General features: G+C 37.8%; 1 protein-coding gene across 8 annotated transcripts in view; it reads right to left on the minus strand.

The window, feature by feature from the left end:
- The window catches only part of Plce1 (phospholipase C epsilon 1), a 363378-nt gene that overhangs the window by 262201 nt on the left and 87477 nt on the right, over positions 1-13700 (minus strand). The gene's annotated exons all lie outside the window — the stretch shown is intronic.

The raw sequence follows: 13700 nt of genomic DNA on the forward strand, positions 1-13700 counted from the left end.
AAAGATAAGAATGACAGCCAACTTCTCATCAGAAATAATACAAGCCAGAGAAGGCTGGAGAAAAACTTTATGAAGAAAAATACTATTAACTTAGAATTCTATATACAGCAAAAATGTCTTCTGTAAATGAAAATGAAGTAAAAAGTATTTTCAGACATGCAGATCTGAAAGAATTCATTACAAGCAGTTCTGAATTACAAAAAAAAAAAAAAAAAGATAAAGGAAGAAGTCCTTCAGGCAGAAGGAAAATGCCAGATAGAACTCTGCATCTATGGAAAGGAGCAAAGGCTTGAGAGTATTGAATATGTGGACAGATACTATTTTCCTTACTTTTTAAAGCACTGAACAAGATAATTGACCATTTAAAACAAAAAAATAAGAATATATTGTGGGATTTCTAACAAATGTAGAAATAAAGTATTTGACCAAACAGCACAAAGGTCAAGGGAGGGAAAAATGGAGCTGTGCTGTTGTAAGGTTATTTTCAACATGAATCACTACAGTGTTACTTAGAGGTGGACTATGACTAAAGAATAATGCACTGAATTCTAAAGCAACCACTTTTTTAAAAGACACAGGTAGTAAGTCAAAAAATTAAAGCGTAAAAGTTCAATTAATTGAAAAAGGTAAACAGATGAGATAAATAGGGAACTAATGGTAGATTTAAACACTTCAAAATGTTTCTTAAAGTAGTATTTCCTTGTCTTCCCCCCTCAAAAAAAAAACTTTTTTGTTCCATTTGAGTAAGAGACTGTTCAGTTGAATACTAGCAGACATAAAAAGTTTTGGTTCATAAAACATACTGTTTTTAAAATAATTTAGCCTATGTTATTCTCCAAAGAAATTATTGAAGCCCTTGTTTGTGTCAAGTACTGTGTTATAAGCTAGACTGCCAGCGCCTGCTCGTGGCTGTATTAACAGACAGAGTAAAATAAATTTCCATCTGATGTGGGAGGTAAAATTAGAAAGGATACACAAGGTACCTTAGGAGTAGAGGTGTCCATCACGAATAGAATTACTTTCTAGATGCAGCTGCTGTCAGTGCCAGCTTTGCCTTGTGTTTTCTCTTTTACCACCACAGATATCCCTCTTCTCTTTGCTTTCCCATAACCTCTTTTCCCAAAAAGTCACTAACCACCCATTTGTCCTATACATATGTGTCTCCTCAGGCATCTTCTCCCAGCACATGCACATCTTCATAGCTACCCTGAAAGATCAGTGGGTACCCTGGCAATCACATTTTTCACAGGGAATAATCCATCTCTGTGTTATTAAAGTTTTAACCACACAGAGTAGAATATCTTAGCTCAATACCCCAACCCTTTCTACTTTTCACATATTTCTTACAACTTGAATTTTTTTCTTTGTTTTATTTTTTAATGGCTATCTTATTTTTATGGGTAGATGCTCAGTATAAAAAAAATATAAATAGAGGCTGGCAGAATGGCTCAAGTGGTAAAGCATCCGCCTAGAAAGTGTGAGGCCCTGAATCCAAACCCCAGTACAGTTAAAAAAAAAATGAAAAATTCAAATATAGAAAACAACAGGGGAAAAAAATCCTACCACCTGGAGGTAATTATTATTATTAATACTTTGAGGACTCTCCTTATAGAACTCTCAAATACCAACTCATATCATACATGCTGTTCTGTACCCAGTTAGTTAGTTGGTTAGTCAGTAGTTCTGGGGATCAAACTCAGGCCTTCACACATGCTAGGCAAACATTTTACCACTAAGCTACACCCCCAGTCCTATGCCTGGTTTGTTTGTTTTTTTCTAAATTCAAATTCAAGGTATGTCATATGCAACTTTTCATATCAAGAATGATACAGATAACTTTACTAGCTTATAGTACTAACTTGAATTCAGTATCTTTGCTCTATTGTTTAAGAGTTTTTTGTTTTGTTTTTTTAGAACACAGCCTTCAGATTGACAACTGATTTGTTCTTTTTTACGCACAAGGTAAGTAATTCAGGGTAGAGAGGTGGGAAAGCATTTTGGTTCTGCTTAAGTCTGTTCTAAGTATTTCACAATTATTATCTCATGTAATTCACATATTTAAAAATATGTTCATAAATTCTTTGATACTCTTTTCAAGAGGTGGGACCTAATACTCCCTCCCTTTTGGGGAAGAAGGCTTAAAACAACAGAAATTTATTTTCTCATAGCAGAATCAGTATCTGGTGAGGGCGCTCTCCTTGGGTTGCAAACATCCCCTCCCCTTGAATGTGGGCTGTATTTAGTGACTTCCTTCTAACACAGAGAATATGGTGGAAGTAATAATGTGGACTTCTGAGAATAGATCTCAAAAGTTATTGGGACTTCCCCTTACTCTTCCTCTCCCTCTCTCACTTGGTCTAAGGACAAACAATTTCCATGTTGTAAGGACAGGTCCCTGTGGCAAGTACTAAGGATTCCTGCCAAAGCCATTGTGAGTGTAGCATCTTGAAAGTGGTCCCTCTGGCCTCGGTCAAGGCTTCCAATGCTTATAGCTGCAGCCCTCATCTGACTGCAACCTGTGGGAGACTCTCAGCCACATAACTCCCCTCCCAAATTCCTGGCCATAGAGGAATGCGAGATAATAAATGTTAATTATTTTGAACCATAAATTCTGGGGTAATTTGTTACACAATACAGATAAGCTGTATTGTCTACATCTGAAAGATTAGAAATAAAAACTACGAAAGCTATGAAAAGCTATGTCAATTACCAAAGAACATCCTGCTGGAAAATGATGGAGCTAGGACTAAAATTCCAGGAGCCTGACTTTAGAAGCTCTTCTTCTAATCAGAAAGTGTGCTGCTTTCTCTTCTATCTAGTCTAAAACCCAGTGAGTTTTGTTTCTGGTATTCATAAAACTCAATGGCTGCTGCAAGGGGCCCATCTTTTATTTGAGTTTGTCTGTGGAAGGCTGAGGATTATATACAGTCTGTCAAAGCAATAATCTTTATTTTGCCTCTAACTATATTCAGAAATGAGCAACATCACAGGGAGGTGACTCCCTGGAGCCCTAGACTTGGCTCAATCTTATGCCATTCATTTTTTCAACAAATATTTAGTGGGCACAAAATTAAATCAGGAAGGATCTTGCCTTTAATTTTCTTATAAGCTGGTGATTTATTAATCACCAGTCAAGATACATAACAAATAGGGCTATGCATATGCATTGATACAGAGGAAGAGCACCCATATCAGACAGTGGGGATGATATGGGAGTAGTTTCCACCATGGGTTTCCTAGAAAAGATGATAATGATTAAGCTGAGTTTTTTGTTGGTTTTGTTTTGGTTTTAGGGTTTTTGTTTTGTTTTGTTTTTGCAGTACTGGGATTTGAACTCAGGGCCTGTACTTCTTAGGCAGGCCCTCTACTGCTATAGCCACACTCCCAGCCCTTTTTGGCTTTTTATTATGTTTTGTAAAATAGAAATAAAATCTTCTACTCCATAAGGTTGTGAAAGAAACACTGAAAATTACAAATTCATGGTAATTTTTTGTTATTCTACATTATTCCATAAGTGTCTTGATGTGAGAAAACAAGAAGGTTCAGTAGCTCTGTGGTTCCAGTGACACGGCATGAATTTATTTTTGCCAGATGTACAAATGCACCCCACCAGGTCCACTGGAATTTTAATTTCAGTTCTGTAGTTAGAATCAACTTGAATTTCAGCTGCACAACCATGAGTTAATTAAATAATCATTCTTGAGCTGTGCTTACCACATCTATAATATTGAAAAGAAACACATTTTATATGTCAGAAGTAGCTAGCCAATCAATAAGTGTTCATTTTCTACCTATCACATCTTGGGAAGCCATGGATTATCTTAAAAGAGAAGCTGCTGGTGCTAGAAGAGTGGCTTAAGTGATAGATGAGTGCCTACATGGCAAGTGTGAGGCCGTGAGTTCAAACCCCAGTACCACTGAGAGAGAGTGAGTTATACTGAGCACTGACCATTTGTTCTGCCAGTAAGGATATGGCAGAACAAAAGGGGATTTGCTAAGGTAGAGTCCAAGCTAGACATTTACGGTAGTAGATGTATGATAAGAAAAATGATAGTGATAGAAATCCTAAACAATGCATTAAGACAAGAAAAAAGAAGCAAAGTGTATAAGAAGAATCAGGAGTGGTTTTCAGCTTCAGGATACAGGAATATCAGTCAAAAACAATGGCATTGATGGGTCTTCCGGGCATAAACCAGAGGCTAGAAAACTACAGCCTGAATCCCAAATCTGGCCTGCCACCAGTTTTTGTAAAAAAAAAAAAAAAAATTGGATAGTCACACCTACTCATTTATATCCTATCTATGACTGCCTTTGCATGAGAATGGTTGAGTAGAAAAGCTATGACAGAGGCCATGTGGTCCACACAGACAAATATATTTACAATCTGGCCCTTTACAGAAGTTTGCCAATCCATGTGCTGGATAAGGAAAGAGATAATAAATTGCCTAGTTAGAGACAGAAAACTAAGTGGGAGTCTTGGTAACTGTCTTCATCTACTTGAAGATTGAGATGAGTAAATAGCCTTGTTTCACATTGTTTCAAAAGAAAGATAAGGGCCAAGCCATATGAATTATTAGGGAGGAAAGCTTTAGTCTAGCTTAATAAACAATTCCCTAACTTTTACAGCTGTTCAACAAAGGCTAGCCATCTTTGGTAATGGTGTTTGACTTGTTGGTATAGAGGGATTTCAACAGAGATACATTTAGCATTATGGGTACTCAGTATGTGTTAACAAATTAATGGGGTGAGTGAATAGCTGTCTATCAAAGTTAAATATAAAAACAATGGCTCATACTTACTGAGCATGTACTATGTATCAGCCATTTTCTAACTACAGTGTACATATTATCTCATTTAATCTTTGCACTAACAGTATGAGTAGGATGGGAGAGATTCCCAATTGCACCCCTCTTCCAAAATCTGTTTTCCTTAGTAATATAACCTATGAATTTTATTCAAGCCTATGGCTACCCCTTTATTAACCCCCCTTACAGTTGTATGTGGCCATGCAGCTAAGTTAGAGCTAATGAGACATAAGCAAAAGTGCTTTGCAACTTCTGGGAAGTACTGTGAAAGGAGAGGGCAAATCCTTCCCTCTTCCTTTCTTCTTTCTGCTATTTGGAAGAAAGGTGTGATGGCTGGAGCTGGTGAAGAAATCTTAGATCATAACATGAACATAAGTATGAAATGTACTGCATAGAAAAGAAACAAGATAGAAACCTCGGTATCTGATTCCCAGGTCTAGGGAAGGAAAAATAACATTGTACCTGTTTAACCCATGCCTATTTTAGATTTTCTGTCATATCCAAATCTCTTCCCAAGTAATAAAGGTGAGTGCTATTAATCATCCCATTTTATAGATGAGGCTCAGAGTGTTTGAATGACTTATACAAGAGTACAGAGATGTGATATAACAAAGATACTCTATGGAAAATTTCTGCCTTGGTGGAGAAGTTGTATTCACTGATTCCTAGGACATTTCCAAATTCTGTTCTCCTAAGCCAAATGGAATCCTACACATCACAAAGAACAGTTAAGTTAGGCCAAGCCTGTAAGTAGTGGCTTGAGTCTGTATCCCAGTACGTGGGAGGCAGAGATCAGGAGGATCACAGTTTGAGGCTAGCCCAGGTAAAATGTTTGAGACTCCATCTTGACCAATGGCTAGATGTGGTGGTGTGTAGCTATCATCCCCAGAAACATGTGGAAGCACAAACAGGAGGATCACAGTCTAGACTGGCCTGGGCATAAAATGAGGCTCTATCTCAAAAATAACCAACACAAAAAGAGCTGGCAGAGTGGCTCAAGTGGTAGAGCACCTGCCTATCAAGTGCAAGGCTCTGAGTTCAATAACCAGTACTGCTGGGAAAAAATAATTAAGTTAGAAAAACATTAAGAACAAGCATGTTATCTTTTCTTACTGTGGATGTTAGAAGAAGGTAGGGCTTAACAACAACAAAAACTAATTATCAGATATCTGTCAATTATTTATTAAGTACCTAATACATTCTATAGTGTTCAGAGAGTAAGATGATTGAAGATCAGGAGACAAGCAAAGCTCTAACAGATTAGGGATTTGAGCTGGGACTTTACTGAGAGGTAGCAATTATTTGTATACAAGGAGAGGAAAAAAGACACAGAGTAAAGGGAATGGTATAATGAAAGATGAAGGTGTTCGGTGAGGTGACATGAGCCTGTAATCTTAGACTCTTGGGAGGCTGAGATCAGGTGGATCAAGGTTTGAAGCCAGCAAATAGTTTGTGAGACCCCATCCCCAAAATAACCAGAGCAAAATGGACTGGAGGTGTGGTTCAAGTGGTAGAGCACCTGCTTTGCAAGAATAAAGCCCTGAATTCAAACCCCAATCCTACCAAAAAAAAAGCTGTCTGAAGTTCTCAGAACATTTCATCCAACCAAAGTGAAGGTTACTCAGTAATTTTACCAGGAAGGAAAAGAAATACAAAGATAACTGTCAAAGCTGGTAATAGAATTTGATATCCTACTTGCATCTTTAAACATAAAGAGTTACTGAAGGCATGGCTCAAGCAGTCTTAAACTCAGGGGAGTTCAAACCCCTGTACTACCAAATATGTATATATGGCCTATCACAGTGCAACCAAAATATAATATATAAACTTTCTTTTTACAGAGTCCCTTTGAAGGTCTGTGTATGACAACATCCAGCCATGGGACAGTTATTTATTTGCTTATGTATTCGTTTCTTTAAGGCCAACTCTGCAAAGAGATTAAAGAAAATATTTTTTCTGCACAAGCCTTCCCTCCCTTTCTCTTTGTCACATGCACATGTACACAGGGGTAAAATATCCACACCTACACACAAATCCTACATGGTACAAGTTCTCACTTTTTCTTCTTCCAAATATCTGTGCTCCACTCCCTCCTGACCTCCTTTCTCTGAACTATTATGATGGAAATTCCATAACTCACAGGAAATGAAGCTTTTAAACACTCCCAAAGGCACTGGTGTACTCATTTGGGTCACTGTCCAAGACCACAAAGATTTAACCCTTTGTGACTTCAACTGTCTATTAGAAAACTTTCAGTCTGGAATGTTAGACTTTAGACTCAGAAAAGCCAGGAGTTGACTCATAGGATGAAAAAGCTACACAAGTATTTTTCAACTAATACATTGATAACACTACTAACACAATAAAGTGGAGGGTCCCAAAAAGTTGTCTATATCAGGTTAATTCTCAATTATAAAACTCACAAGGAATGTAGTGCCGGGTCATAGACATTAGGAGAGCATAACTTGAGGCCAGAGGTGGAGGTGGACAGGACTATGGTGTTGTGATGCTCCCAGGACTTTCCTTCCCTATAGCACAATTATGTTACAAGATTTTGGAGTTACATGTGCACATGCATGCATAGATGCATGTCTTAAATGAGTCACTGATGGAGATGAAAAAGAAAAAAGTGGACAGCAGAAAATTTTTAAATGATATTATACCCTCCATGATTTGTTTCTTCCTGCTTCATCTTTGACCAATTCCCAAGCAGCTATCCAGCTGCCCTGGATTTTTGGCATTTATTGAACTACCCAAGCACTTAATGCCTCTGTTTCCTTTACTTTGTTCTATTTCTATTGATCCATGGCCCAGCTTACATGGCACCTCCCTTCTGCAGCTCCCTCCTCTACACCTGCCATCAGCATATGTTGCTCTAGGTTGTTTCCTGTCATTCTTCCTATATCCCACCACCACAGCATCAGTGGCACATTGTATTGTAACTGTTGATTACATAGGGCCCTGCATAGATTGAGAGCTGCTGAAAAACAGGGATCTTAAAACTCATGGAGTTTTATAAGTACTCTGTAATCTATATTTTTGGCACACTACCAAGACATATATTTAGTCTCAATAAACTTTTGACTCTCTCCTTCCCTTCTATGGCTACCTGAGCCTAATCCTTGTCCATAGGACCTAGATTACTTAAAGGCTTCCTGTCACCAAGTACCAGTGTCCCACATCTGTAATCCTAGCAACTTGGGAGGTTCAAGTTCAAGACCAGCCCAGGCAAATAGTTCGTAAGACCTTATCTCCCAAATAACTGGGCAAAATGGACAGGAGATGTGGCTCGAGCAGTAGAGTGCCTGCTTTGTGAACCCCTGCTTCTATTGACTAGAAGACTCACACATCTTTTGTAAAATTTTTCCCTCAGTATTTTATGTTAGTGATGATTGTGAAATTATTTTGCCAGGTATTTGGTGCCAATATGCCACAAATTGGATGATATATTCACAACATGCATCTGTAAAAAGCTCTTCTATTTAGAATGAATATATTTTTAGAAACTATTATAACTCAATAATAAATGAAAACTTCAAATTTTTTCAAAAAATAGGCAAAAGAGTGCTGAGTGTGGGTACATCATGCCTCTGATCTGAGTTACTTGAGAGGTGGAAATAGGAGGATAGTGATCCAAAGCCACCCTGGGAACCATGAGACCCTATCTGAAAAATAAGCGAAAGGACTGATTGTGGCTCACATGGCAAAGTGTTTGCCTAGTAAAGTCCTGAGTTCAGTCCCCAATACCAACACCATCAACAACAAAAAATACCAAAATACACAAAATAATATATGTGAATGGCCTACAAGCAAATTGGGATTAGCCAACAAAATTTCTTTATGGAAAAAAAGTGAACTTAAATCATATCCAAAAGTTAACCAAATGTGAATCACAGTCTTATATGTAAAAGCTAAAATTATTGAACTTCTAAAAGAAACAATAGTTGAAAACCTTCACAGAATCAGGGTAAAGTGAAATTTCTTGACTGAACACAGATGCCCAAACCAGAAGAAAAATAACAGGTAAACTGAATTTCATCAAAATTAAAAATATCTGCTCTTCAAAAGGCAAACCATGCAACGAGACAAACAATCCTATTTTTAAAAATGGGCAAAGAATCTGAATAAACATTTTACAAAAGAAGAAATATAAACTGCCTAGAAGCAAATGAAAAGATGTCCAATATCATTACTTATCAGAGAAATACAATCAAATCACAATGAGACAGTTCTTTATACCCACCAGAATGGCTACAATGAAAATGACTGGCCAATGAAAGTTAGTGAGGACAGGCAGCAACTACAGCACTGCTGTTAGAATATAAGGTGGGAGAGCCACTGTGGAAAACTGTTGGCAATTTCTTATAAAGTTAAATATATGTTTACCATATGATCCTAAAACTCCACTCTTAGAAGCAAAATAAAGGACATACATCTACAAATAAACATGTACCCAAATGTTTATTGCAAATTTATTCACAATATCTCTAAACTATAAACAATACAAATGCTTGTCAACAGATAAACAACTTGTGATATATTCATAAAACAGGATACGACTAGGCAAAAAAGGAATAATCTGATTATGTAGCAAGCATGAATGAGTCTCAGCGACATTACATTGCATGAAAGAAGTCAGATACTGAACGGTGACATGTGGTTTAGGTTTGAGGGCTGTGCTGTGCAAGTAGCTACTAGCCACATGTAGCTTTTAAAATTTAAGTTAATTAAAATGAAGAGGAATTAGTGCATTAGCCATGTTTCAAGTATTCAAGAGTCACAAGAGTCTAGTGACAACTGTTATTGGATAGCCCAGATATACAGAACATTTCCATCAAGGCATAACATTCTACAGGAAAGTACTGTTGGAAAACATGCAAAATTGAGCTGTGGAGACACAATCAGATCAGTGGTTGCCGGGGGCTGAGGGAGAAAAAGGGTGAAGTGGAAAGGCATTTTCTGAGAAATACTAGAAATACTCCAAATCCTGATTGAGGTGGTGGTTACACAGATGTGTGCTTATTCAACTGTGTATTTTAGTCCATCCATATCAGCCTTTCAAGTGTTCCATGGGCTGCATTTCCATCCCACTTACTCCCTCAACTGCACAACTCTGAGCAGTAAGCAACCTGCTGAAAATCTCACATGATCACATAGCAGCAGAATAGTGCTCAGATCCTGTGTTCAGATCTTGCCACTATCACTTTCTAGATTGATCTTGGACAACTCAACCTTGTAAGACTTCATTTCATCTGTAAAATGGAGAAAAATAATAGCTTCACATGTAACCCTCAGAGTTATCCTATGAAGTAGTAATCCCTCAAAAAATAATACTTTTTATTCTCATCCTTATTGAACCTCATGGAGTCATTGCATATTACTTCCTGATATGGGATTTTTTTTTCTTTTAAATCACTCCCCAGCAATGTAATAGTAAAGACTCAATAAATATTTGCTTGCTTATTGCTGGGTATAGATTGTTTATTTGTTAGTGTATGATGATTCTCAAGGCCGCACATTTTGGCAGACTGGCGATGAAGGGGAGGAGGATTGTGGGAAGGATCCCAAGCCTTATCTCATATGGTATAGATAACCAAATGACTCTTAAAGCTCTATAGGTTTACTGGGTGCTTAGCACCTTGCAAGGTACCATATGAGTTCATAGGAAGAGAAACACACAATCCCTATCTACAGGGCAATCATTAATTATTACAGAGCCATAAAGAAAAATCTAGAATGTAAACTAATACCATAAAAGACTGACTATTACAGTCCAGGCATCTACAAAGAAGGGGAATCACTCAACACTGTGTGTGCTAATTATGTAACAGATGAAAAGTGCAGTAGAGATGGCAGAAATCAGCATGGACCCAAACCATCACTGAAGACTACCCAAAGAACAGAAGAAGACCTGCTCCCAAGTGAGGCCAGGGAGAAAACACGGAAGACAGGGAGTCCAAGTCACTCATTGAAGCAGAAATGGATGGCTCTGGGTTTATCTTGGCACATGGAGACTCCTCTTCCTGTGCTAAGCATAATCTCAGTAGAGGCGGCACATCCATCCTGGACAGGCACTGGAAATTTCCAGGTCAAGGCCACACATTTTGGCAGCCTGGTAATGAAGGGGAAGAGAAATGTGGGAAGGACTACAAGCCACTTCTCCCCATGCATCCAAAATATAACAAGCTTTCCCAACCAGCCAATCTCCAACAGCTGACACAGCAGCACATTACAAGCAATTTTTAATTAACTGATAGGCAACATCAACACATAAATTCACTAAATAGTTTTTTCAAACTAGCATTCTGAAAGTCATTCCTCAATTAATGTAAGTGTTTTCCAAAAAATTAAAAATACATGTGATGAAAACTCACCCTGAATGAGATAAACACAATAGAACCACTCTACTAACCTAGCACATTCTCACATTACAGTTTCTCAGTAAAGTGATACTGATTTAATCAAAAGAAAATATGATTCAGCTTCTGCAACCACTTTTCTCCATGGTTGTACCTCCTGTACCTTCCTGTGTGGTTTCCTCCACATCTGATACCTAGCCTACATTTCATCATCACGCCAAGTAAGACATTTTCCAGATGAAATAGATCTCCAATCTCATAAGGTTCCCCCACAAAGCCCTAGCATATGGAAGCATTTTAACCCACATATTTAATGTATCAGACAGCTATTTGTAGCCATATTCTTTAATATACCTATATTATATTTGACACCGCACCAATGAAGGCCTTCAAGGAGCCCTCCAGTGAACAAGCTTAAAAAATTGCTCCTACTCCTCATGGATGCTACCAGTGACCTCAAATTCTGGGTGAATGCCCAGGCCAACAGCTGACTCAAACAGTTGATGTCATTTGAACAGCTTGTTTTGAATAGAGTTAAAAATGCAAATAGAACACCTCATTAAAACTCAAAGTTCATTTTAACTGGCCTCTGATTTACTACTGAGAATCACCAGCCAAAGGAAAGAGGCCATATTACTCATATGCTTACCTGACTGAAGAAAATAAAGTAAGGCAAATAAGTTTTGAAACTTTTTTTTTAACCTGCAGACCAATACCTTGAAACTTTTGCTATTTTCCAAGAAAGATAACCCCAAGTAAAACATACAAAGCTGTGTGCAGAGTCCATAATCAGAAGCCAGTGGAGTTGCTCTGGCCTGCACCACCAGCTTTCAGATCTGGCATTGGGGGGAGGAAGAAGATGGAGGGGTTAGTCAGGCTGCTTAAAGGGATACACAACACAGGTGTGGTGGAGGGTTGTGAAGTTGCAGGTCCAAGGTCCTGGACAGTACTGGCTCTTTGACAGATCAACTGTGTCACATGACACAGGAAGGACTACACTTGCTAAATCTAAGAAGTTTGGTAAATGTGGTTCATTTTTGGTATCATTATTTCAAGTTCCAATTATATAGGTCCCAGGGATTTAAAAAAAAAAGGCAAGCTTTGGCAAAAATGTTATACCATATCCCATAACCAGCTTTTTAAGAAAAAACTGTATAAAATTATAAAAGCAACACACATTTACTGTAGAAAACCTTTTTTGAAAAAGACTGAAAGATACTATCAGTAATCCTAATTTTGTTATAGCATCCTTCTAATTTTTTTCCCCATGAAACTATATCTTTTACAGAATTGGGATTATGCTGCATAATTTTTCATCCTGCTTCTTTAAACAATAAAACATTATATTGTCTAAATATAATAGTATATAATATTATGTTCTTTAAAAGAATACCTTTTGGATGTTATGAAATCTATATAAACATTAACAATCTCTTTCCCAAAGATCTAGAGATTATTCTAAAGAGGAGGAGATCATGGAAAATCACACTGCCCTACCTCCCTAAAATCATGCATAATTTTACCTATTTTATGTGTTTATAAACATTGCTTCATCTTTGGAGGTATAACAACTTCCACATTGCTCAATCTTTCTTCCAAGGGCTGGTCATCAAAAGGTATGATTCATTTATTCACCCATACAACAACTTTTTCCTTTTTTTGAGATGGAGTCTTGCTGTGGGGTCTAGGCTGGTTTCAAACTCCTGGCTCAAGAGATCTCCCACCTCAGCCTCCTGAGTAGCTGGAACCATAGTTGAGCTCAGCTAACAATTAAGCACCTATTATATGCCCGACCATGTAGTATGCATTGAGTACAAATGTTCTTCATAAAATTACTTTCATGGGTCTAATTGATATTTATCAAAGGAATATGTGTTAGGTTTAGGTGATATTTCATATAAGGCCAATGGAGCCAGGCTGGAGGCTCATCTGATCAATACTAGCCTCTCCCATCCACCACTCTGACAACCACTTCACTCAAGGTGGTCCAGCACCCCATTCCCTGAGCATGGCCTATTAACTACTTCTCTGTCTTGTATATCACTCCCAAGTCCCCTCCACCTTATTTTTGATAAACCTCATTCTATCAAAAAGCTTTTCTGACCAGTGTTTATGAGCCTCATTCTCAAATCATAGCCCCAAATATCCAGGATATTCATAAACAACCCTGACTACCCTCATTCCCAAGTATCCAACACAGGCACCAGAGCTTCAATTTCCTTATTATTTCCAAGGCTAAGCAATAGATACATGCATTGCTACTGAACACTTACCGGTTCCACTTGGGAACTTCTCCATCTGAATCCTCTGCTGCAAAGATTTTTCAAGAAAAAATTCTATCCTCTGAATTGCAAGCATATAGTTTTCTCTTCTGACTAATAATTTTAGTTGCTTTCCTTTGATGGGATGACAGCTAAAGATAAAGCACTTCTGAAATAGTAAAGTTTGATTCACTCCACTCATTAATTCCTCAATAAAATACCACTTATATGCAGAGCAGTCTCTGGTGTCCTCCACTACCACCTCTACAATTCAA

This window comes from Castor canadensis, chromosome 7 (genome assembly GCF_047511655.1).
Source record: "Castor canadensis chromosome 7, mCasCan1.hap1v2, whole genome shotgun sequence".
NCBI classification, from domain to species: Eukaryota; Metazoa; Chordata; class Mammalia; order Rodentia; family Castoridae; genus Castor; species Castor canadensis.